Source organism: Spermophilus citellus (genome assembly GCF_964194105.1).
Source record: "Spermophilus citellus genome assembly, chromosome: 18".
Classification (NCBI taxonomy): Eukaryota; Metazoa; Chordata; class Mammalia; order Rodentia; family Sciuridae; genus Spermophilus; species Spermophilus citellus.
This window is the reverse complement of record NC_138200.1, coordinates 15,887,488-15,911,320: the sequence shown is the minus strand read 5'-3', so window position 1 is coordinate 15,911,320 and position 23,833 is coordinate 15,887,488. Positions and strand designations below refer to the sequence as shown.

The window sequence follows — 23,833 nt, the reverse complement described above, 5'->3', positions numbered from 1 at the left end:
AAAGGTGGCGCGGTGGCGCGCCTACTGCTCCCGGCAGCCCCCGCGCGCCAAGCCAGCTCTTTTTCAGCTCGCTACCTCTTAGTGAGAAACTACAGTTCCCAGGAGGCCTTGCGCGAGGCGGCTTGGAAGTGGGCAGCCTGGAAGTCACTCGGGCCACTGGAGCTGGCGGCGTCTCCAGCGAGCGGCGGGGAGCCGGACGCCGCGGTCGAGGGCCCCGCGGGGCGGGCAGCCGGGACGCCCAGGTGTGTGGCTTCAGGTGCAGGAGCGGCCTTGCGCAAGGCTGGTGGGGAATTGAAGAATGCTTGGACTCCTGGGGGTCAGTGCGGGCGGGCGACCGGGCGACCGGCTGGGTATGGGCACCGGCTGGGGTGGGGGGGCGGTTCCGGGATTCACGCCCTCCCGACCCGGCGGGACTCGGGCCGGCAGGGCTCAACTTTCCAGACGTGCAACCAACCCGGCGCTGTGGTGGAGAAGCTTGGAGTCGGGGAGCTGTGGGTGCACGTCCCGGCTCCGCCACTCGGGAGCTGTGGTCCGAGGAAAACGCGCCGAACCTCAATTTTCCCTTCGATAAAACGGGGAAGGAGATTGTCTTTTGCTGGGGATTCTGATGGGATGCTGAGATCCTGCGAATAAAGCATTTGTTTCACAGAATGTACTTATTATGTGTTTGCGTTGTTGGCTTCTGGAGAGATGAGGCGAAGATGGTATTGATTGCATAGGGTGACGGTTAGTTGAGCGTGTTCCTGTGAGGAGCCGAGTCCATAGTTAGCACTCAATGCAGGTAGTCGCGGTTATTAGATTATTTTGTGAAGCACTTTGGTTTGTGAAGCAGAGAGACTCAGATTCAGATTTAGCCCAGTGACCTTGGACAACTGACTTCACTTCTCAGTGCCTCGGTTTCTCTGTCTATAAAATGGAGAGTTAAATAGCATCCACTTCATAAAGTTGCTTTGAAAATGTATTGAACATACCACGTTTGAAATGCTGAGCGCTGCAGCTGGTATATAGTGCTGAGCGGATGGTATCATTTATTCAACGTTTTCCTAGTGGCCCAGAGACCCTCTGAGAGTGGGGTTTTTGCTGTAGTCTTGGTTTTCCCAGCGGGCCAGACTTAACACTGGTCCAGTTAATTTTCCCTCCTGTAATCTCAGGTTCTGCGTTTATAAAAATGGACAATAACCGTATCACCCTCAGAAGGTTGTAAAGATTTGCGGAGATTGTATTCCCAGTCTGAGCCATCCCTCACTAAGTAGCAGCCCTTATGTATTATAATTGTTCTACTTCAATATTCTCCATCTGGCCCAGAGATGCCTAACTGTGGGCTGTGACATGACAGCCCTGAGCTCCCCCTTTCTTTTTCTCCCAGCCTCAATGTCCCATCTGTGAAATGGTAGTCATAGGACTTTTGTGCCAGGATTGTTCTGTTTTCCAGAAGGTAATTCATCTTTGGTGTTTAGCACAGGGCCCAGCACATATTAAGTGCTTAATAAATGTATCGTTTTTCTTTTTTCCGTAGTAGGCCCTTTCCTCTTCTGTTTCAACCTAGAGAACAGAGTGGAAATGAGGTCAGTGTTTCTTTCCCCTTCCCCCAAAGAATACTCACCAAGAACTCAATAATGGAACATTCTGTAGTATAAAGGCCCAAGAAGAGAGCATGGCGTTCTGCCATCATTAGTCCCCTGCATATAGTCTTACCCTCCAAGCCAGTATCTTCACTCCACTGCCTTGTTATTTTTTGGTGTTGGGATGGAACCCAGGACTTTGTACATGCTAAACATGCTATCGCTGAGCTATGCCTTCAGCTCCAGTGCTTATTGTCCCAGAGTGGCCAGCTCTTGACTGTGTCTCAAAGCCACCCTAATCCCTTGAACTCCAGCTGTGGAACCTGTGCTTCCTTGATGTCCATGATGACTGTACTTGAGCACCGTAAACTCAACATGACCAACCTGAACTCCTCTTCTTCTCAGATCCAGTAGTCAGTATCTCAGCAAATGGGCCAACCTTGACCCACTTGCTCAAGCCAAAAACTCTGGAGTTGTTCTCCTTCCACAGCCTTCCCACATCCAATTGATTGGCAAGAAGTATGGAGTTGCCATGTCACAGAAACACCATTTCATTGGCTTCCTCCTTGGTCTCCCATATGATGGGCACTAGAAGTTCCTCCAGTCCCCGGAGGTGGCCTTTTCTGGTAGGGTTGAGTTATTTAAGTCACCAAAGATTAACATAGGTAAACACAGATATTCATAAGGGTCAGAAAACTCAATATGGACTGGGCTAAACTGCAGTGGCTCAGTGGCTGCTAATGTAGCAGGAAGGCCTGGCTTTCAGGGATCCCATTTCTTGACTTTCAGCCTGGCAAAATCAGCTGAGTTGTTATTTTCTTTCTGTAAATTTATACTCTTGTCAGTCAGATCAGAATTCCAGAAACTTGTCATTGTGATTTTTTTTTTTTTTTTTGTACTGGGGATTGAACTCAGGGGCATTTGACCACTGAGCCACGTTCTCAGCCCTATTTTGTATTTTATTTAGCACCTCGATTTTGCTGAGGCTGGCTTTGAACTCATAATCCTCCTGCCTGAGCCTCCCAAGCCACTGAGATTACAGGTGTGTGCCACTGTGCACACACAGCCAGGGCTGTGATTTCTTTTGGTGATGGAAATGTGTGGTCTCAATCAAATTTGTGATAACCATCAAATTTATCTAAGTTTTTTTTGGTGTGTGTGTGGAAAGAAGGCAGTGACTTTAAAAATTTTTTTGCTTGGTCTCCACTGTTAGTGACAACAGCATGTGGTTTTTTTTAGCAGTCTGTGTAGAATGGTTAAAGAATTAAATGTGAGTATGTTTTTCAGACATTGCAGTTGTTAGGTGGTAATCAAAAATGGACTTTAGACTGTGCAGTGATTGGTGCTTTTTTATACAGATGTATTTCAAACTTAGGTTTACTATTTTGTGAAATCTAAATTAAATGTACATATGTTTAAATGAAAGAATTCATGGGCTGGGGTTGTGGCTCAGTGATAGAATGCTCACCAAGCATGCACGAGGTACTGGGTTCGATCCTAAGCACCACATAAATGTAAAATAAAGATATTATGTCCACCTAAAACTTAAGAATAAATATTAAAAAGAGGAATTCAATGGTTATTTCCTTTAAAGGATTTGTTTTTAGCTGTTAGAATGAGAGGATTGGACCATTTTGTGCATTGATATTTTCTTTAACACTGATGTGACTCCTGTTTTCTAGGATTGCTCTTTCTGGTCATGGCCTTAATTCAAGTATGTATATAAGATTGGTTGAATTTGGCTTTTTGGAGGGTGGGTACGCACCAGGAGTTGAACTCAGGGGCACTCGAGCACTAAACCACATCCCCAGCTCTATTTATTTTTTGTATTTTATTTAGAGCCAGGGTCTCACTGTGTTGTTTAGCACCTGACTTTTGCTGAGGCTCGCTTTGAACTTGCGACCCTCCTACCTCAGCCTCCTGGGATTACAGGCATGCATTATTGCTCCTGGCTTGAATTTGGCTTTTAAAAAGCTATGCAAGAGGACTGAGGTTGTAGCTCAGTGGTAGAACACTTGCATAGCATGTGTGAAGCACTGGGTTCAATCCTCATTAAAAAAATAAATAAATAAAAATAGAGGTATTGTGTCCATCTACAACTAAAAAAATTTTTTTACAAAAGCTATACAAGGGGCAGGGGATGTGGCTCAAGCGGTAGCGCGTTTACCTGTCATGGGGGGGGGCGCTGGGTTCGATCTTCAGCACCACATAAAATAAAGATGTTGTGTTCACCGAAAACTGAAAAATAAATATTAAAAAAAGCTATACAAGAAATACATGCAATTTATGACAAGTCAAATGATAAGAGATAGAAAAATAATAAGTGCACCCTTCATTCCAAAATTCCCATCCATTCATTCAGATTGAGTATTAATTGTCTATTGTCAGGTTTTAGAGATTCAGAATGAAAAAAAAAAATGGTTATGCACTCAAACTACCTGTATTTGTAACTTGAGTTTTTAAATTAATGATTGAGCCTATCCCTTCCAGTTGTTACTTATAGGCCCCTCCCGAGCCTCTCAATATTGAGGATTGAACCCAAGGGTACTTTATCACTGAGCTATATCCTTGGTCCTTTTTTATTTTATTTTGACACAAGGTCTTCCTAAGTTGTCTAAGCTGTCCTTGAAATTGCTATCCTCCTACCTCAGCTTCCCAAGTAGCTGGGATTACAGACGTGGGCTTGACTTATTTGCTTAGAGGCTGTACCTGTATTTTTAAAAAATTTTTTTAAGATTTCTTTTTTAATTGTAGATGGACACAATACCTTTATTTTATTTTTATGAGGTGTTGAGGATCGATCCCAGGGCCTTATACATGTTAGGTGAGTACTCTGCCACTGAGCCACACCCAGCCTTGTGCCTATATTCTTCAGTATGGAAAGAACCATGTCTTACTGCACCATTCCCCTATTGGTAGACATTGAGGTTGTTCCTGAGATCTCTTATACCTTACCAAACATAAACCCAGTAAGGCTTAAATGGCTTTAAACACAAGCTGTGTGGCATAGTGCTAAAATGCAAACTCTGGGGCTATATAGCCTCCATTTATTCTGACTTTGCCCCTGTGCTAGTTGTAATACCTTGGGCAAGTCATTAGTCCTCTTGGGGCTTAGTCTCTTGATCTAAAAAATGAGCATGATACTGGTACTTTCCCAATGGGGCAGTTGTTGAGAGAGGGTTCAGTGAAATAATCTGTGCTTTTAGGGTAGAGCCTGAAACCATTATTACACGTGATCTTTCAGTTCCTAAGTAACTCAAAGCCCTCTGGGGCAGGGCTTGCAGGAAGAGCCAGTTATTGGAAATGCCAGGTAGAAGTAAAAAAAAAAAAAAAAAAAAAAAAAAAAAGCAGGAACCTATCTACTTTGAAAATGTTGGGCATCTAGGATAAGAGATCTAGCTGCTCTGGTATGAAGAGAGAAGTGGTCTGAAAAGGAAGGTAGGAGCCAGCAGGGTGGCTGGTGGGGGTGAGGAGCAGAGGTATAGCATTAGTAGGAAATATCTCTCCTCATATTTACAAAAAGTGTGTAGTGATTGAAAGGTGGCTTAGGTGACAGACAGATCTGGGTTCCAATCCCAGTACAGCTACTAATTTGTAAGGTGTGCATTGAACTTTTTTCCCTTCATTGACAAAATAGGTATGATAGTAGTCTTTACCTCAGTGGTTCTTGGAGACTGGTGAAGTGTCTGTAAGACTTTAACACACTGGACTCTTGTTAACTGTGTATCATTAGCTAGTATTCTTATTTTATTGAGTTGACAAATTTATTGAGCTCCTACCTTGTACCAGGTCCTATTCTAGGCACTGGGGATTCATCCGGGAACAGGACAGACAAGATCCATGCACTCATAGGGTTTGCATTTTAGCTGGAGAGACACATAAAAAATAAGAGAATTTCAGATATTTTTTAAAATTAAAAAAAGAAAAACTGAGCCTGCCACTTTCAGATGGTTATAAGTATGATGGAGAAAATAATAGGGTAAAGACTAGAAAGTGGCTGATGGGCAGGAATAGTGGCAGAGAAGGGGTGATTACTGTTGCTCACGTGGTCAGAGAAGGCCTCCCAGGAAGTCATGTGAGCTGAGCTCTGAATGAGCAAGAGGCACTGGCTATGCCAGGAGCTGGAAGAAGCCCACCCCTGGGCCTTTACATGTGCTGTAAAGGTAAAAGTGCATTTGTGACAAAAATAATATCAGCATGATTGGAAAAGGGTGAATTTCTGTTTTTCAAGTTTATCCTACTTTAATTTTTGTTAAATAGTAATAATGATAGCACTAACATTTACCAACTTTTACTCTGTGCTAGATGCCCTTCTAAGCATTTCACACATGTCCTTAGTTAATCCCAATAATTGTTCAATCATAAGTTAATTTTTATGGAACTCATTTTACAAGTGAGGAAACTGATTCCAGGCTCCTGTACTTCACACTCTTTCTTCCAAGGCCTTCTTTACTAGGTAGAGCAAATCGAGGAAGTGGACAAAGTATTTCCTTCCAATATTGTTTGACGGGCAAAGCGCTGCAGGAGCAATCTGGGATGTTGTGGCATCACTCCTGCTGACAAGATATGATAGGGTGGGTTCCTGTTGGACTGGCTTGTTGGTTGCTTCAAAACCAAAGGCTCTTCAGCAGAGCTGACTGCTTGACTGTCACATCAGCATGAAATAAGGTGTGTGATCTAAGAGTGAGCAGGGCTTGTGTCTCATTTAGGTGAATTTTGCAAGGGGACTTGGGCTGCAGGGGACAAGGTGTTAAGCACCTACCCAACCTTGTGGATTGTTAAAGTGTCACACTACAACTCAGCAATTAAAATGATGCCTGGCTCTGCAGGGGTCCCAGGTCCCTTATCTAGCACCATGACCCATGTCCGTTTTGATTTGGTGTAGTCTCGGCTTTATAGATTGTTAAATACTTTGAATGAAGGGCAGCCCTGGTTAGATGCAAGGACAGTAGTAGGTGCTTTGAAGACCAGAAGTGTGGAGAGCATCATTCATCCATCCATCCATGAAACGTTTCTTCTAATTAGCCTTTGTGCCAGGTGCCACGCTAGACACTGAGAGCATAAAGTTGAATAAAACACTGGCTCTCAAGTTCCACAGCAGTGCTGTTCATCAGAAATATAATGTGAAGGGCTGGGGTTATAGCTCAGTGGTAGAGCTATGCTTGCCTCACGTGTGTGAGGCACTGGTTTTGATCCTCAGCACGGAATAAAAATAAATAGCTGGGTGTAGTGGCACACCCCTGCATTCTCAGTGGCTCGTGAGGCTGAGACAGGAGGATCATGAGTTCAAAGCCAGCCTCAACAAAATTAGGTGCTAAGCAACTCAGTGAGATCCTGTCTCTAAATAAAATACAAGATAGGGTTGGGGATGCGGCTCAGTGGTCAAGTGCCCCTGAGTTCAATCCCTGGTACCAAATAAATAAATAGTGTCTATCTACAACTAAAAAAAAAGTGTGAAGAACTGGGGGTATAGCTCAGTGGTAGAGCACTTGCTTAGCATGTGTGATGGCCTGGGTTTGATCCCCAACACTTTAAAAGAAAATGAGAATGTGAGCCACTGATGAGGACCACATTAATGTAATGTAGCACTTTCTAGTGGTCACATTTTAAAAAGTAAAAAGAAACAAATTCATTTTAATGATCCCCCACTCTCCTTGCAGGGGATAGAACCCAGGCTCAGGCATGCTAGGCAAGAGCTCTATCTGAGTTATATTCTCAACCCTAATGATATATCTTATTTAGTCCAAAATAACATTACAATATATAATCAGTATAAAAATTGAGATATTTTGTGTTTTTTTCTTCACATTAAGCCTTCAAATTATAATGGTTTTGTTTTGTTTGGGATGGGGTCTTAAAATTCCATCAAGCCCAGGACCTCCAACTCCTGGGTTCAAGTGATCCTCCTCTCCTGCCTCAGTCTTCCAAGTAGCTGGGACTATAGGTGTGTGCCACCGTGCCTGGCTTAAGATTTGTGTTTCACACTAGCAGCACATCTCAGTTTCCACCAGCCACATTTCAAGTGCTTGGGAGGTAGGTTCAACTGATGGCTACTGCATAGTCCTGGTGTGTGAGACTCAAATATATCAAGGGTGGTGGTTGATAGGTCAACGATGGTATCCCTGAGTTTTGGGCTTTTTGGTTTTTGTGCTGGGGATGGAATCCAGGGCCTAACACATGACCACTGAGCTACACCCCCAGCCCATCCCTGATTTCTCTTGGTGAAGAAGGGTAAATGAGAGATAGAAAGCATCTTTACCATCTGCAAGCAGTACGGTGGGCCTTATAGCTGCCATCCATCCCAGGTGCCTGTGTACCTGGAACTGTGCTTAGTATTACAGGTATTACCTGTGTTCTCAGGTAGCAGGTACTATGGTTATTGCCGGTTTACAGATGAGGAAGTTGAAGTATGGACCAAGAGGCTGCTCAGTCAAGGTTGAGTAGTGGTGGAGAGAGAATTTGAGCTCAAGTCCAGAGTCCAGACTTTTATGATTGGTTGATTGATGCTAGGGATTCAACCCCAGGGCCTTGTGCATGCGTACTATGCACAAGTTACACCCTCAGCCTCAGAGTTCATATTTTAAAAATCTCTTTGTAGATGCTGCATTAGACGGTGTTTGGGAGGGATGGGATCCAAGTTTTGAGTGAAGAAAGCCATAGGAAGGATGTTTTACATAAACCGGACTCCAGTTTGTCAGCATTGATCCCTGAGTTCATGTTGGTGCTGAGGTGCTGGTTGAGACCTGAGTGACTACCACAGAACCATTCCTTAAATTGAGTTCTAGGTTTGCTGGAAATAGAGACTTTACCTCCTAGGAAAGAGGGGAGTTTGGGGAGGAGGGAGGAAAGAGGAAGATGGGCAGGGAGAGAGGAAGGTAAGGAAGCACCATTTGGAAAGCTTATTTCTGATCTCCTTGGGGGCTGGATCCTCTTTCTCCATGAGTCTGCTGATTGCCCCTCATGGCTGGGGCCCCTGTGGAAGCTGTAGCAGTTCCTCCACAGCTGAGCTTTGCTGTGAGTCTTGCCTTGCCCCAAGCCAGGATGACACTGTGGTTCCCTCTGCCAGCTCTGTGGGGGCCGCTGTTACAGGCTCTTATGTACTCATGTGGTTCAAGTTCCCCATCTCAGGGGCAAGATGGATCTGGGCCTCTTACCCAAACAAAGATCTGGGGGTTGAGTTTGTTCTTGCCCCCAGGTGGTGAATCACCACACTCACCTCCTGCTGCTGGACAGCACCTGGCAAGTGCTCAGCAAGAAACTGCTGACTGCGCGAACCTTACCAGCCAGCTTTCACTGGGCTCCTTATGAACAAGGCACTGTTCTGGGGGCTTTTCATATAAGGATACCTTTTTAATCCGTCCATCGGTTCCATGGAGTAGTGTTCCCATTTCTTTTTCTCCTCCAACATTTTTTTAAAATATTTTTTTTAGTTGCAGATGGACACAATACCTTTCTTATTTTTAATTTTTATGTGGTACTGAGGATCAAATCCAGTGCCTCCAACGTGTGAGGCGAGTACTCTGCCACTGAGCTATAATCCCAGCTCTCCTACGTTTTTGTTGGTGTGTTATAGTTGTACGTAATGATGGGATTTGTTGTAGCACACCCATTTCTTGTATGGGGAAACTGAGGTTCAGAGAAATTGAAATCACAAAGCCAGTGAGTCTAAAGCCAGGATTCAAACCCAGGCCACTGACTCTAGAGTCCAGGCTCTTAGATGCATATTCTGTGGTCTGTTCATGGAGGTCCGTTGGAGGGGATGGTGAAGCAGGATCACCTGTGCTAGTTCCAGCCCACATGTGGCCTCTGATATCCTGTTCTGCAGAGTCCCACATCAGATCCCAGGCCTCTTTGTGTCTTGAGCCTCTTTGTGCCTGTGATTCTAGAACTTGCTCTTCCCCTTGCTTCAGAATAACAAAAATAATCTGGATATTTGGTATTAAGGAATTCTTAATAATTTTTCAGATATGATAATGATACTGTGGTTCCTTTTTAGAAAAAAAAGTTATTGTTAATATGTACATTCTGAAATTCTTATGAATAAGCTGTTAAGGTGCCTATGGATTTCTTCAAAATCTTTTTGGATGGGTGGAGAGTAGACTGGGGACAATGTGAAATGAAACAAGAGCCGTGAGTCAACAGCTATTGAAGCTGGGCAGTGAGAACTTATTATGTGCTTCCTTTTACTTGTGTTTGAAGTATCCCATCATGAAAAGTTAAAAACAAATACAGCCAATTTAACCAAGCATTTGTATGTTTCAAGTTCAAGTGTACGAGTGGGGAAATTCCCTGCCTCTGCCTAGTTCATTTATATAATAAAAATAGTGGCTGTTTTTTTTTTTTCCTTTTATGCAAGTCAGTACTTGGCCTGAGGCTCTGGAAAGCCCTTTGGTACAGTAGGCAGCTGGCTGCAGTGACTACACCCTGCGAGGCTCCTGGGGCTACCACTTTCGCAGCTTGTCTGGAGCTCAGGCCACAGTGGCATGGGCCTTGGAGTCAGTTTCCTGAGGTCCCTCTTCCCCTGAGATGTGTTTCCCTCTGGCACTTGACTGTGGGCCCCTCCCACATTTTTTTCAAAGACTTGTTTCAACTGGAAGTCTCCCGTGCTCTCTTGATTCTCCCCTCAGGACAGACTATACAGCTCCTCTGATACTGGCCTTCCTCTCTGATGAATCTTTGTTACAGTCCCTCAAGGAGCCAGAATCCAGCCTTTGGTGTCCGCCTGCAGCACTGCAGTGGAAGAGCTGGAGAATGCCCTTTTCATTTCTGATTTTTGTCGATAAGAAAAGGTGCAAGATAAAGCTTGTGTCAGTATGTGGGACCTGATAACACCTCAAATAGAGCCAGCGGTTAAACCTCCTTTACAAGCAGCATGAACTCCCCATTCACAATAAGGAGAAGCTCCTGTTGCATTTATTATTTTGGGTCTGTAACTTCACAGCTAACCCCTATGCGATGGAATCTTCAGGTGGAAGCGGCAGACAAAGAGGGGAACAGAAGCTTGGGGGTGTCTGCTGGTGGTATGTTTCTCGCAGGTCAGGATGGTTGATGTGAACAGGAGTGCTGGTTGGTCTGATCCTGCTAGAGTCCTGGTGCCCTTTGTTACATCTGATGATTAACTCTTTCCTCCAGTGCCCTGCTGGGCTTGGTTTGCAGGGAGAAGGCAGGGGAAGTTCTGTAGCCCTTCTGACTCCCTCCAACTTCTGCTCCTGGGACCCCTTTCATATCTGTCCTTGCTTTTTCTCTCAAAGGCACTTTGTTTTGCAGTTCTTTCAGGAGAGAAGCTCTAAGGTGAGTCTGGTGTGGGGAGGACGTTGGGAGCAACATCTCCAGGGTAGGGGGCTTGACTTGTGTCTTTTCTTAGTGTGGACCTGCTCTTGTGGATCTGAAGGTGGCAAACACCAAGTGCTGACCCTGTGCCTCTGATTTTTAAACTTATTCATTCAGTATGTACTCACTGAGCTGAGCTCTCTTCTAGGTACTAGGGATACAGCAGTGAGCAAGACAGACAACACTTCTCGCCCTTCTGGAGCTGGAGTTCAAGTGGGCAATTGAAAAAAAAAAAAGCAAGATTGCTCTATATGGTGTTAGATGTAGTAAGAGCTAAAGGGAAGTTTAGCTTCCCTTTAGCTCTTACTAAAACAAGGAAGGGGAGATGAAGAATTAAGGTAAAGGATGTTGGAATTTCAGGCAGAGTAGCCTGAGGACAGGCCCCAAGGAGGTGAGGGAGTGTGAGCAACTGGGGACTTCTGCACTGAGGCTGCAGCCAAAGTCCCCAAGGCCAGGGGCCAGGGAATGGGGAACTCATCAGAAGGCTCTTGTAGCTGTTAGCAGTATTTTCCGGGCCTGTGGGAGGGATGAAGGACAGCTGACAGGTTTGCATATCTCTTTGGATCCAACATAGATTTGTCTTTTGTCTGATTGAGATGGGAAGATATTGCCAGGTTGAATGATTTATTAAGTTTTGAATCATGACCCCAAGTGCATGGACCCAAAAGAACAAAAATAAAGTACCCGGTTCCCTTCTCTGGAGGCTACCACAACCGAGCTTCTTGCTGGTGACTCATTCCTTGACACTGCATTATTTAATTTCCCAACTGATATTAGACTGAACCATATGGAACTGCCTTTTTGTGGCCCAGGAATGGCTAAATGTTGGCAGTTTTACAAGGTTCAACCTAATGGCTTCCTTTCAGGAGCTGGAGGCATTTGGTCAATTCTTTCTTGCTCCAGGAGTTGAGGGGCACCCTTCTCTTTCAGTCATAGGCCCAGTCGTGTCTCTGATACCAGTAAGTGAAATCTCCTGCCCCCTCTCTCGCCCCAAACCCAGGCTTTCTGGGAAGCCTGGCAAGGGGCTGCCTCTTCCTACTGGGACCTCACCTGGCTAGTAGCATTAGTCAGTCTTTGACTTTCTGCATCTTGGGACCACCGTTTTGAATTCATGTCTAGCTTCCAGTGGGAAAACACCTTTGGACTCTTGCTGGATGTTTGGTGTGAATCCCATATTGTGGGAATATGCTCTCTGGGAGCAGGAAAATTTGGGGCATTTTGACAGCCACTGAGCAGAGCATCTTGCAGAGTGCCCAGCTTGGAGTGCCTATGCTGGTGTTTCCTAGGACCCTGGTGGCTCAGGCTGTGGGAAGAGGCCTGAGGAGCCCTTGAGTGGTTGTGGTCTCGAGAAAGGCTGTCAGTCCGTCCTATTGGTCTTCCTCTTGTGCTGACCAGAGACTACCTTGGGAGTCCTTGCAGAGACCTGAGGCACTGGATTGCAGCCTGAGGGGTAAAATAAACTTAAAGGCGGCACAGATCCAGCCGAGGGAGAGCTCAGTTGGGAAGTTATGGACAGTTGGTATGCGGGACTGCAAACACTAATAATAGTAGTAGCAGCAGCAAATAGGTAATTTATATTACTACTTATTTATTTAATTTATTTACCATACTAGTGTATGCCAGACCCTGTGTTAGGCGCTTCTTCGAAGGTGACTTCATGTAAGCCTCCCAGGAATCCCATAAGATAAGTACTCTTATTATTCCTTTTTTGCAGATGAAGCAGCTAAATTTAAATAACTTGCTCAAGGTCACATAGCTAGAAACCGATGGTGACATGATTTGGAGCCAGGCAGTCTGACTCCTGGGGCTGTGCTCTCAAATCCTAAGCCCTGTGTGCTCTTGCAGGGGTTCCCAGACTGGAGGAGCATCACAGTGCCCTCGAGGGCTTACTAAAACACAGACTGCTGAGCCCCACCCTGAATCCAGCTTGAGAATTTGCATTTATAACAAGCCCCTAGATGATACTGGTGTTTCTCATCCAGGAAGTACACTTTGAAAACCCTGATCTATTGTAATAGGAAGCCCACATGAAGTTAACCTGAAATAAGGAGATTTATGATCTCAGATAACAAAAAGGCCCATAGGTAGTGAATAGGTTGACTAAGCAGTTCCCACTATGCCTGTAAGGACTCTCCTTTCTGCCACTCTGCCATCATGGTGTGCCTCCTGTGTTCTCAGGCTCCCTGCATAGTCATAGATGACAGCCAGGGCTTCAGTTAGCACATCCTGAGGGGTCATATTCAGCAGCAAAAAGAGGGCATCTCTTACTGTGTGTCTCTTTAAAAGTGAGGAATCCTTTCACTGATGCCAAGGCTTCCAGATTCCCCTCATTATCTTATTGGTCAGCACTGGGACACATTACAACAGACACAGTTTGTCCATGCCCGGACAAATCATAGGCAAGAGCCAATCATGGTTTACTCAATTTGGGCTGAGGCTGGAGCCAGTCTTACTTGAGTGGCACTGGGAGGAGAGTGACTGCAGTAATAAATTCAGAATACTATTTAGGAAAAGACTGGGGAAACAGGGTGGGGATTGGCTAGACAACTGGATCTGTCACAAAAATGAGTGAAACAACTAATTAGAACAAATTTAAAAAATGTGTGAAACAAAATGGAATCCATGATATCCATGCATTGTTGTTATCTGTATCAACTTTGTTCTGTAATTACCTTAATCAGGACTTAGCTTTTTGTCTTTAATTATGTCCACCTTTGAAAATGTGCAACATAGAATCCCTGTATCATGGGAACCTTGATCTTGTTGAGATACCAAATATTTCATCTGAAAATTTAGGCAGCAGGCTGAAGGGTAGTATGCAGGGTTCTTGCAAGCACTTGCTTTGCTCAGCAACACCTAGATCTCCCCTCACTGCCCCTCCCTCACTCCTGGGCACAGTGCTCACTTTCCCCTCTGAGGACCCTCTGAAAGGATGCAGATCAAGTGCTTACTCCCAGTGCTCAAGACTGCAGGCTCTGCTGTTAATACGTTAAGTGTGGTTCACTAACAAAAGTTTCTTTCCTCTTGTAGATAAGTCATTTCTACATTTCTAGCTGTGGCAGTCTCTCATGGCCATAATGTAAATCCATGGCCCTGCAGTACTTCAAAGGGGACAAGGAATGTGTGTGCCCTGGGTTCATGTTGGGCTCCTATGGGACATTGGGCAAGCCACTTAGCCTCACAGTGACTCAGTTTCCATGTCTGAAGGATGGTACTGCCAATGGTACTGTCCTCCTAGGTTATAGGTAGGATTCAAGTGCTTGGAAAGGCATGTGGAGCGTTTGGGCCTGGCATAGAACACTGCAGTGCCTGGCCCATAGTAAGTGCTCACTGCATGAGTGAGCTGCTAGTCTTTGAATATTTTCTGCCAGTTCATCCACAGGGGACTGTAAGCTCCCTGAGGGTAGGGTCCGTGTGGTTCTCATTTAACACTTGTCCCATTGCCTGACTCAGAATAGGCATTCTATTTTGTGTGTATATATGAAAAGAAGGGTGGTAAAAGCCTTTATTAATTCTAAGGCCCATGACCACGGGTTGATAGCTCCTTGTTTTGGAGGTATAAGTGTGGATCATTTGAATCTGAGAGCAGCATGTAATAACAGCAGCTGATAGTTACTGAACATTTTTGTGGGCCAGAGCAAAGTGCTCACCATGAAGATCTCACGAACTCTCATCCCCATTCCATTTTACAGATGAGAAAACTGCAGCCCAGTGGGGTACCTGCCTCTCCTCACAAGAGGAAGTCTAGTGCTGAGGTTAAAAGCTGGAATCCCAGAACCACTGTGTCTGGATTGAATCTACACCCTGTCAGGTTTCTTTCTGGGTGACCCTCCAGCCTGTGACTTCTCTCTGTTCAGCTTTCTTATCTGTAAAGTTGGAATGGTTAATATTACTGAGAGGGTAACTGTAAGGGTGAGGAGAGCTTGTTCACATGAAGTGCTCAGAACAGCGCCCTGTGCATAGCGAGCACCAGGGTGGTAGTGGTTGTTCTTAGTCAAAGCCATTCCGTGGTGACTCCCAAGCTGGTTCAAGGGGTCCACCAGGGATGTTTAATCATTAAGCTACATTGCCTCTGTAAGCTGGCTCCCTCAAGGTGAGGGAGCCCACCTTTGGCAGGTGAGATGGTGGATGAAGCAGCCAGATGTGTAAGGGCAGGGCAGGGACTGCAGGGCACAGATCCAGGCCTGGCTCCATCTGTGAATAGGTGGCCCTGCTTCTGGATTGGAGGTAACAAGCTAGCTGAGCTGTCTTTGTTACCTTTGAGCTTTTTCTTAAGTCCATTCAGACTGCCTGGACCACGTGTCCTTTATTTCCCTCCCCAAAGGGACTATTGGCAGAAGCTTTGGGAATGTGCCTGTTCGTGAAGACCAGCCATCTCTTGGGGAACTCCAGTGGCTGGCGTGTTCTTGTGGCTGTTGAATAAGTCCCTGTTAGAAGCTGGCACGGCAGGTTCCCATTTCCGCATTCCAGACACCCACAGCAGCTTGGGGGAGGCACCACCCCAGGTCGGGCTGGGCTTAGGCAGGTGGCCTTCACCTTAAGAAGACCCGGGACAGCAGCCACACCTGGGGCTAACAGTTACCTGCCTATTTTGTGATCAGGGCTGTGTTCCGGGATGCCTTCTAGGTGAGCAGTGTTGATTAACTTTGGTAGTGACTTGTAGAGAAAGTTAATAACGTGTTTCTTTGTGGGATTTAGACCGGTGGATTTTTTGTTCTTTTTTTTCTTCCCTCTTCTGCCATGAAATGTTTACCTGTCTGCTCCTAACTGGAGAAGGGTAGGCGGAGCGTTGAGGAAGTGAGAAGAGAATGGAGGACATTCATCCCAAGAGAAGGAGTCAGTAACTCTTTAGTTGAGCTCCTACTGGATGCAGACTTCTGTGCCAGAGATGGGGGACATCCAGCCTGGTACCGATGAGTTGTGGGGTCTTGGGTGAGTCCTGTTCCCTCTCTGGGCCTCAGTTTCCTCTTATGAAATAGGAAATAGCAGGTCTCACTGAGTCATAATTGTAAAGTGCTCAGAGCCTGGGCACGGAGTGGTACTCACATGTCAACCATCCCTGTGTGTGTTGACCCCTGCACCCAACATTCTCAGTCTGACCTTATCTGTAACTTTGCATCTGCTTGCCTGATACACTCCAGCGACTCTGGCCTCTTGCTCTTTCTCCCTCAGTGCCTCTCTCTGGCTCTTCCCTCTGCCTGGAGTTTTACCCCCAGGACCCTCCTTAAGCTGCCTCCCTCCTAGTCTCTGCTCACATGTCACCTTCCCAGTGAGGCCTTGCTCTTCCTCCCTCCCTCCCTCTTTCTTTCCTTCTTTCCCTCTTCTCTCTTTCTCTCTCTCTCTCTTTCTTTCTCAGTAAGGAAATTAAATAGCACCTTCTTGATCATGTTGATTATGCCCTAGCCCTTCACACTCCTTTATAGCATTTATTCACACTTGACTTATATTTGTTTATTATCTGGTCCTCAGCTCTGTACTCCATGAAAGCACAGGCCCTTCTGTCTCTGTCCTTGGAGGACAGTGCCTGGCACCTGGTAAGGGCAGGATAAATTATTTTATGAATGAGTCTGTGATATAGGTACCCCATCATCTGAGGGGGAGTGGCTGGCCTCATGGGGGGTTGATGAGAATGTCAGTATGTAGAGGAACCTGTGGTAGTTGAAGAGGTGCACTCCCATGTGCCTTCTCCCCATGGGCACTCAGCAGTTCTCTGGGGTCTTGTGCAGGCTCTGGCCCTCTGGCTTCCTTTTCCTTGGCCCCTTAGCCCTGACCCTAGCAGTGACTCATCTGGGTATCCTGGGAACATGTGATATAGCACAGAAGTCCTTGGTGCTACTGAGTGTGGAGGATGTCCAGTGAATTTCAGTGGGGAGTGAATTTCTGGGTGTGGAAGACATCCTCCCCCCCAATATACTCCTGCAGTGTACATGGAAAGTCAGCCTTTATCTCCAGATCCTGCTCGGCACTCCTGCAGCAGCGAGGCCAGAAGATGCCTGGGAAATAGGAATGAACCAGCCAGGCACAGTTTATCGGTCTCCCCTGCTTTAATAGGCAATAATTCTTGCTCTGGGCTGAGCAGGTTTTAATTAAATGGTGAGCTCGAAGAGTCTGGCTGTGTAATAGTTGACACACTCTCATCTGTTTTCTGACTCTTGGTGTCAGCAGTTGATTCTATAAAGATCTCCTGGGTAGGGCTTCCCCGAGCTCCGTGGAGTGAGGTCAGTGGCCCTCTAAGATTTCTCCCAGCAGCATGAGCACTGAGGTGCCCGTGGATGTGGTGCTGCCCTATCACACATTATCATTCTTCAGGACCTGCTGCTATTTTAAGAATGTGCAGGGTGGTAGAGGAGCTGCTCCTACAAGGGGTAACTGTGTCTTCTAAGCTCCAAGTATAGTAGTTTTGGGGTTGAGTTGAGGAAAGACCATTTTATATAATGCATGAGTCCTAGCACTGACTAAGCTGTGAGCATAGTACCTGTCTTCTCTGGACTTCAGTTTCTTTGCCTGGAAAATGGTAACTGCATTAAGTGAGAAGTTAAAGGGAGATCAGGCAATGTAGCACTGGGTCTAATGCATGGGAAGACTCAAGAAATGGGAATGGCAGTTATTTTTATTTCAAGTCCCTTTTTACTACTTTTATGCTGGCCCTTTTTTGTGGGCTCCTTCTCTTTACTCTGCTCTCTGGCCCACCTATGTTAGCATCCTCCCATGTTCTTTGCTAATGGTACCAAGTACTGTAAGTGTCTTAGATGTCTTTCCACATTTTTCTGTGGATTTTATATGTGTGTGTGTGTGTGTGTGTGTGTGTGTGTGTGTGTGTGTCTGTGTGTGTGTGTGCAAGCTATAGAGGAGAAATATTATTCTACAAGGGGAAAATAAAATAAAATAAAATAAAAACTTTTATTTTCCAGCATTTTGCTTTCTCAGGTAACAGTGCTGTGTGGAAATGCCTTTTGAGTCCTCGGGTAGGGTTCAAATTTGCTTTCTTTCTTTTGTTTTTCAGTGCTGGGGATGGAATCTAGGACCTGGAGCATGCTGGGTAAATACTCTACCACAGAGCTACACCCCCCGCCCAAATTTTGCAGGGTGGCTTAGGCACTGGGCATTCAACCCAGGTCTAGCACATGTTAGGCAAACACTCTACCACCTGAGCTCCAGCCCCAGCTCCAACCCCTTTTTTGATAGAGGGTCTTTCTGATTTGCCCAGGCTAGCTGCTAACTTGTGATCTTCCTGCTGCAGTCTTCCAAGTGACTGTGTGCCACCTTGCTCCACTTAAAATAGTATCTTTTTTCTTTCTTGTTGTTTCTTGGTACTAGGGGTTGGATCCAGGGCCCTGCACGTGCTAGTCAAGCACTCTACTAATGAGTCCCAGCCCTTTGAATTTGATCTTTTGAATGGCTGTGTAGCACATGGTGTGTAGGTATTCCATAATTTATTTGACCAGGGCGTTGCTGATGTGCATTTCTATTCCCCTCTCCCAAAATTATTGTTTTTATTTTTTAATTAGATCACAGATATCCAACTTGCTCAACCACTTTGTTCATCTGAGCTCTAGCCTTTCAGAATGTACATGAAATGGCAGTATAATGATGCTATGTGTCCAGAGAGGAAGGGTATTTTCTGCAGGTTCTCACCAGGCCCAGCACAATGATAAACCATCTACTTTATTTTTTTATTTTATTTTTTTTAAAGAGAGAGTGAGAGAGGGGGGAGAGAGAGAGAGAGAGAGAGAGAGAGAGAGAGAGAGAGAGAGAGAGAATTTTTAATATTTATTTTTTAGTTCTCGGCGGACACAACATCTTTGTTGGTATGTGGTGCTGAGGATCGAACCCGGGCCGCACGCATGCCAGGCGAGCGCGCTACCACTTGAGCCACATCCCCAGCCCCAAACCATCTACTTTAAATGCTTTTTAATTATAGAAATGATGAATAGATTCATCACTCTTATACAGATTAGTTGTGCCTGATGGGCACTTACTGCAGAATCAGAGAGAGGGCAGGCTTATGTGTTTTCCTGTTAACCATCTTTGTTAGAAATCAGAATATGCAAGAGATTTTTGTTGGGATGTTTCTTGTTTTAGGTGGTGCTTTAGTTTGGGAATGTCTTTGTATTCATGAGATTTGTGCAGTGTTGTACTTAGATAAGGTTTGTCCTAGTTATCTGTTGCTACACAGTGAGCTACCCCCAAACTTAATGCCTTAAAAATGACGACATGCTATGCGAGCACTTTACTGCTGACCCACAACCCCAGCCCAGCGTCCCATTCTCGGGGTCGAACATGATGTGGAGTTACACTGGTCGTGTATTCATATATGAACATAGGAACATTATGTCCGATTCATTCTATTGTCTTTTCCTATTCCCATCCCCACTACTTTCCCTTCATTCACCTTTGTCTAATCCAATGAATTTCTACCAGTCCCCCTGCCCCCATGTGTATTAGCATCTGCACATATATCAGAGAATATTCGACCTTTGGTTTTTCGTATTGGCTTATTTCACTTAGCATGATAGTCTCCAGTTCCATCCATTTACCAGCAAATGCCATAATCTCATTTTTCTTTATGGCTGGGTAATAATTCTATTGTGTATATGTACAACATTTTCTTTATCCATTTATCTGTTGAAGGGCACCTAGGTTGGTTCCATAACTTAGCGATTGTGAATTGAGATGCTATAAACATTAATGTGGCTGTGTCACTATAGTATGCTGATTTTAAGTTCTTTGGGTATATGCCAAGGAGGGGGATAATTGGGTCAAATGGTGGTTACATTCCCAAGTTTTCTGAGGAATCGCCATAGTGCTTTCTAGAGTGGTTGCACCAATTTGCATACCCACCAGCAATGTATGAGTGTTCCTTTTTCCCCACATCCTCACAGATATTTATTGTCCCTTATATTTTTGATAATTGCCATTCTGACTGGAATGAGATGGAATCTCAGTGTGGTTTTAATTTGTATTACTCTAATTGCTAAAGATGTTGCTTAGTTTTTCATATATTTGTTGACCAGTCATATTTCTTCTGTGAAGTGCCTGTTCAGTTTCTTAGCCTATTTATTGACTGGGTTGTTTGTTTTTTTTTTTGTTGTTGTTGTTTTTTTTAGTGTTGAGTTTTTGAGTTCTTTATGTATCCTGGAGATGAGTGCTTTATCTGAGGTGCAGGTGGCAAAGATTTTCTCCCATTCTGTAGGATCTCTGTTCACATTCTTGATTGGTTCCTTTGTTGTGAAGAGCTTTTTAGTTTGAGACCATCCCATTTATTGATTCTTTTTTTTAGTTGTAGGTGGACACAATATCTTTATTTTTAATTTTTAAAACTATTTATTTATTTTAGAGAGAGAGAATTTTTTAGTATTTATTTTTTAGTTTTTGATGGACACAACATCTTTATTTTATTTTTATGTGATGCTGAGAATTGAACCCAGCGCCCCATGCATGCCAGGCAAGCGCTGTACCGCTTGAGCCACATCCCCAGTCCCCATTTATTGATTCTTGATTTTACTTTTTGTGCTTTAGGAGTCTTGTTGAGGAAGTTGGTTCCCAAGTCGTCATGGTGGAGAGAGAACAGTTTATTCTTCCTCATGAATCTGTGGTTGACTGAGGCTCAGCTGGATGGCTCTGCAGATCTTTCTTGGGGCCTCTTATGTGGCTACAGTCAGAGGTAGATGGGGGGCTGGAATGTTTAAGGTGTTTTTCCTCAATTGGTCCCTTGGGGATGACTGGGTCCATTTTCCCATGTAGTCTCAGGTCCTCTTCTGTGTGGCCTTGACAGCCAGTAGCTTGGATTTATAACATGGAAGCTCGTGACTCTCTTAAGCCTTAGGTCTAGAATTGGCCCCAGATCACTTCTGTCTCTGTCTATTGGTTAAAGTGAGTCATAGTATCAGCCCAGATTCAGTGCAGAAGGGATGATGTAAGACTTGAGTTTCAGGAATTGTGGCCCATTGGGGGCTATCTGGGGGGCTTGACTAGCATGTGGCTCATTTTCTTACAGGAGAAGAGCAGAGCTAGCAGGGTAAGGTCTGCTGTCACCTCTCATGCCCTGGTCCTCTCTATCTGCTTCACCATCATTAATCCCGTGGTCATATGACACCTGCTCCACTTTCAGCCCCAACCCTTGTTATAGGCAGGAAGAAGCACAGTTCTAAGGAAGGAGACAGCGCCTCTGTTTAGGAAATCCAAGCCTTCCCTGAAGTCCTGAGCAGACATCTACTGTGTCTCTTGGGATAGTACTTTGTGACATGACCACCCCTGCTGCAAAGAAGTCTGAAAAATGCAGGTTTTTTATTTTTAAATTTTTTTAGTTGTCAATGGACCTTTATTTTATTTATTTATATGTGGTGCTGAGGATCAAACCCAGTGTTCTGCCACTGAGCCCCAGCCCCAGCCCAAATGCAGGTTATTAATAAGGTATATTGCCACTCTGAGCAAAGGGTCAATAGAAAAGGAAGAGGAGAATGGGCATGTTGGGTAGGGACCTACAATGGTCTATTCAGATGACCATAGAAGTGGGGGGCGGGTGGGTAGACTTAGGTAGCATACATTCATCAACTATTTAGTAAGTCCTAAGGTGGGCAAGACACTGGGTTTCTTACAGAGGCAGTAAGGGTCAAGAGAGTGAACACATCTGGGGGTTAACTGACCAGGATCATTTGTAGGCCTTGATCAGGTAATTGCTCAGTTCCTATGTCTCACGTAGACACTCAAATTAGATTCATGGTCATAATAGTAGCTGGTTCCATTAAGGGCTAAACTGCTGTAGTAATACTGTCTTGAGAACTTTTCATTAACTGATCTGTAAACTTCACAGTGGCCCTGTGTAATAGATGCAGTTATTATGATCTTTCTCAGATGAAGAAACAGAGACCCAGAGAGGTTAAATAACTTGCTATCTATCTGCCAGTGAGAGTTGACATGCTTCTCTGCTGGTGTGGCTCTGGAGATCACATACTGAACCATTGTGCTATACTATTTTAGTTATTGCATGAAAGGTTTCTTGTTGAAATGGATATGTAAGTGACAGTAGAACAAAACATTACAAACAAGTCACTTGCCTGGGATGGTAGCTCAGTGGTGGAGCACTTGCCTAACACATATGAAGCACTGGTTCAACCCTCAGCACCACATTTTAAAAATAAGTAAATAAGTAAAATAAAGGTACTGTGTCCATCTACAACTAAATTTTTTTTTTTTTAAAAGAAGCCACTCACTGCTCCATCCCTTCCACTCCCACTTCCTGCCTCATTGATGGACCCGTCAATAACTTGTTACTTCCTCACCTGTATCTAAAGGTAACAATTTGTTGGGGATTGAACCCAAGGCCTTGCTTGCAGGGCTTGGCAAGCACTCTTAAAGCCACATCCCCATCCCTAAATGTATCCAATTTTAAAAATGACCTTTGGTCATATAAAATTGGCTTAAATATAATCATTGGTGCATGCTACATTGTGGCTTTTGGTTCATGCAAAAATGTATATCATAATAACAAGTAGCCATTAGTTTACTGCCTGTATCACCCCCTGCCTATTTTTTCAGATGTGACCAGTACCGTGATGTTATCATTCTTGGTATGTAGTCTTTTGGGACTGATGTTTTTCACTTAATGATTTTACGATTGATTCAGACTGTTGAGCATAGCTGTAGTTTGTTCATTTTATATTGCTGTGTAATATTCTACTATTTGATACATCACATTTTTGTTTTAGACATTTCTATGCCAGTTGACATCTTGTTTTTAGATATTTTGTTTTTGTTTGTTTGTTTGTTTGTTATCCATGAGCTACTGTGAATGTTACATGTATTTTCTGGTGTACATTGACAGGAATTTCTTTTTGGTATTTACTAGATATAAGATTGCTGAGTTGTTGGGTTTGATCATATTTTAACTTTGCCAGGTGCTCTCTAATCATACCCACCAAGGATGTGTAAGAAAAGAAAAACAAAAATAGGGCCATGTAAGAGTTCCTATTGTCCCCTGTCTTGTCACACTTGGTTTAATAAAGCTTTTCAATTGCTGCTAGTTGGATGGATATGAAATGAAATCTCATTGTGTTTAGTTTGCAGTCCTCTGAAGGCTAGTAGGCAGAATCTCTGCATTTGTTTCTCCTGGACATTGCTTGTTCATCTATTTTGCCACTTTTTCTTAATATATTAATTTGTAGGTGTTCTTTATCTTCTCTGGGCAGTGATCCTGGGGTAGCAGACTGTTAAACCTAATGAAAAATTTATGATTCTTAGGTTGTCCTTTCCTTAGTTGTCACCTCTCTCTTGTTCACCGCCAGCCTCCAGCTCCCAGTGATTCTTTGAAATGATCTTCAATTTGGGGGTGTTTGTATACATTTGTGTAAGTATGTGATTAAACCTGTTCTATACACTCTGCCACAGATACATCAGTTAGGATTAATTTTAACTGTAGATAATAGAAAATGGTCTAAAACAAAATAAAAGTAGACTAACAAGATGGAAGTTTATCTTTCTCTTCCATAAATTAAGGAGCCCCGCGTTTAACAGGCCAGAGCTGTACTCTTTAGGGATCCAGGCTGCTTCTACCTTCTAGTTATGTTATCTTTATCCTGCCACCTCATGGTTCAGGATGGCTGCTCAAGCTCCAGCCATTATATCACAATAAGCAAGGAAAAGAAAGGGATGGAGATGGGCACTCTTGTTTCTTTAAAGAGACTTTATGGAAGTTGCACACAATAATTCCTTTTATACTCTTGCTCAGAATTTAATCTCAGTAGCCAAAAGGGAATCCAGGAAATGCAGCCTTACATCACATGGTCTTACTCTTGACTGAAAATTTAATTCCATTCTTAAAAAGGGGAGATGAAAGACATAGGTAGTCAGCAGCTTCACTATTCTGCAGTGTTCCCTAAACAATGGAATTTTATTTATTTATTTTTAATATTTATTTTTTAGTGGACACAGTATCTTTATTT

The 23,833-nt window shown here is 44.2% G+C and overlaps 1 protein-coding gene across 4 annotated transcripts in view; it reads left to right on the top strand.

Annotated features, from left to right (window-relative positions):
• The first annotated feature begins 112 nt into the window (after window positions 1-112).
• The window catches only part of SIPA1L3 (signal induced proliferation associated 1 like 3), a 230,533-nt gene continuing 206,812 nt past the window's right edge, over window positions 113-23,833 (top strand). For 3 of the 4 annotated variants that reach the window (XM_081273205.1, XM_081273204.1, XM_081273202.1), the window contains exon 1: window positions 113-242. The gene's annotated coding sequence lies outside the window, so the exon portion shown is untranslated. Of the gene's footprint in view, window positions 243-2,529; window positions 2,605-23,833 lie in introns of all 4 variants that reach the window. The other variant, XM_081273203.1, reaches the window with a different exon arrangement.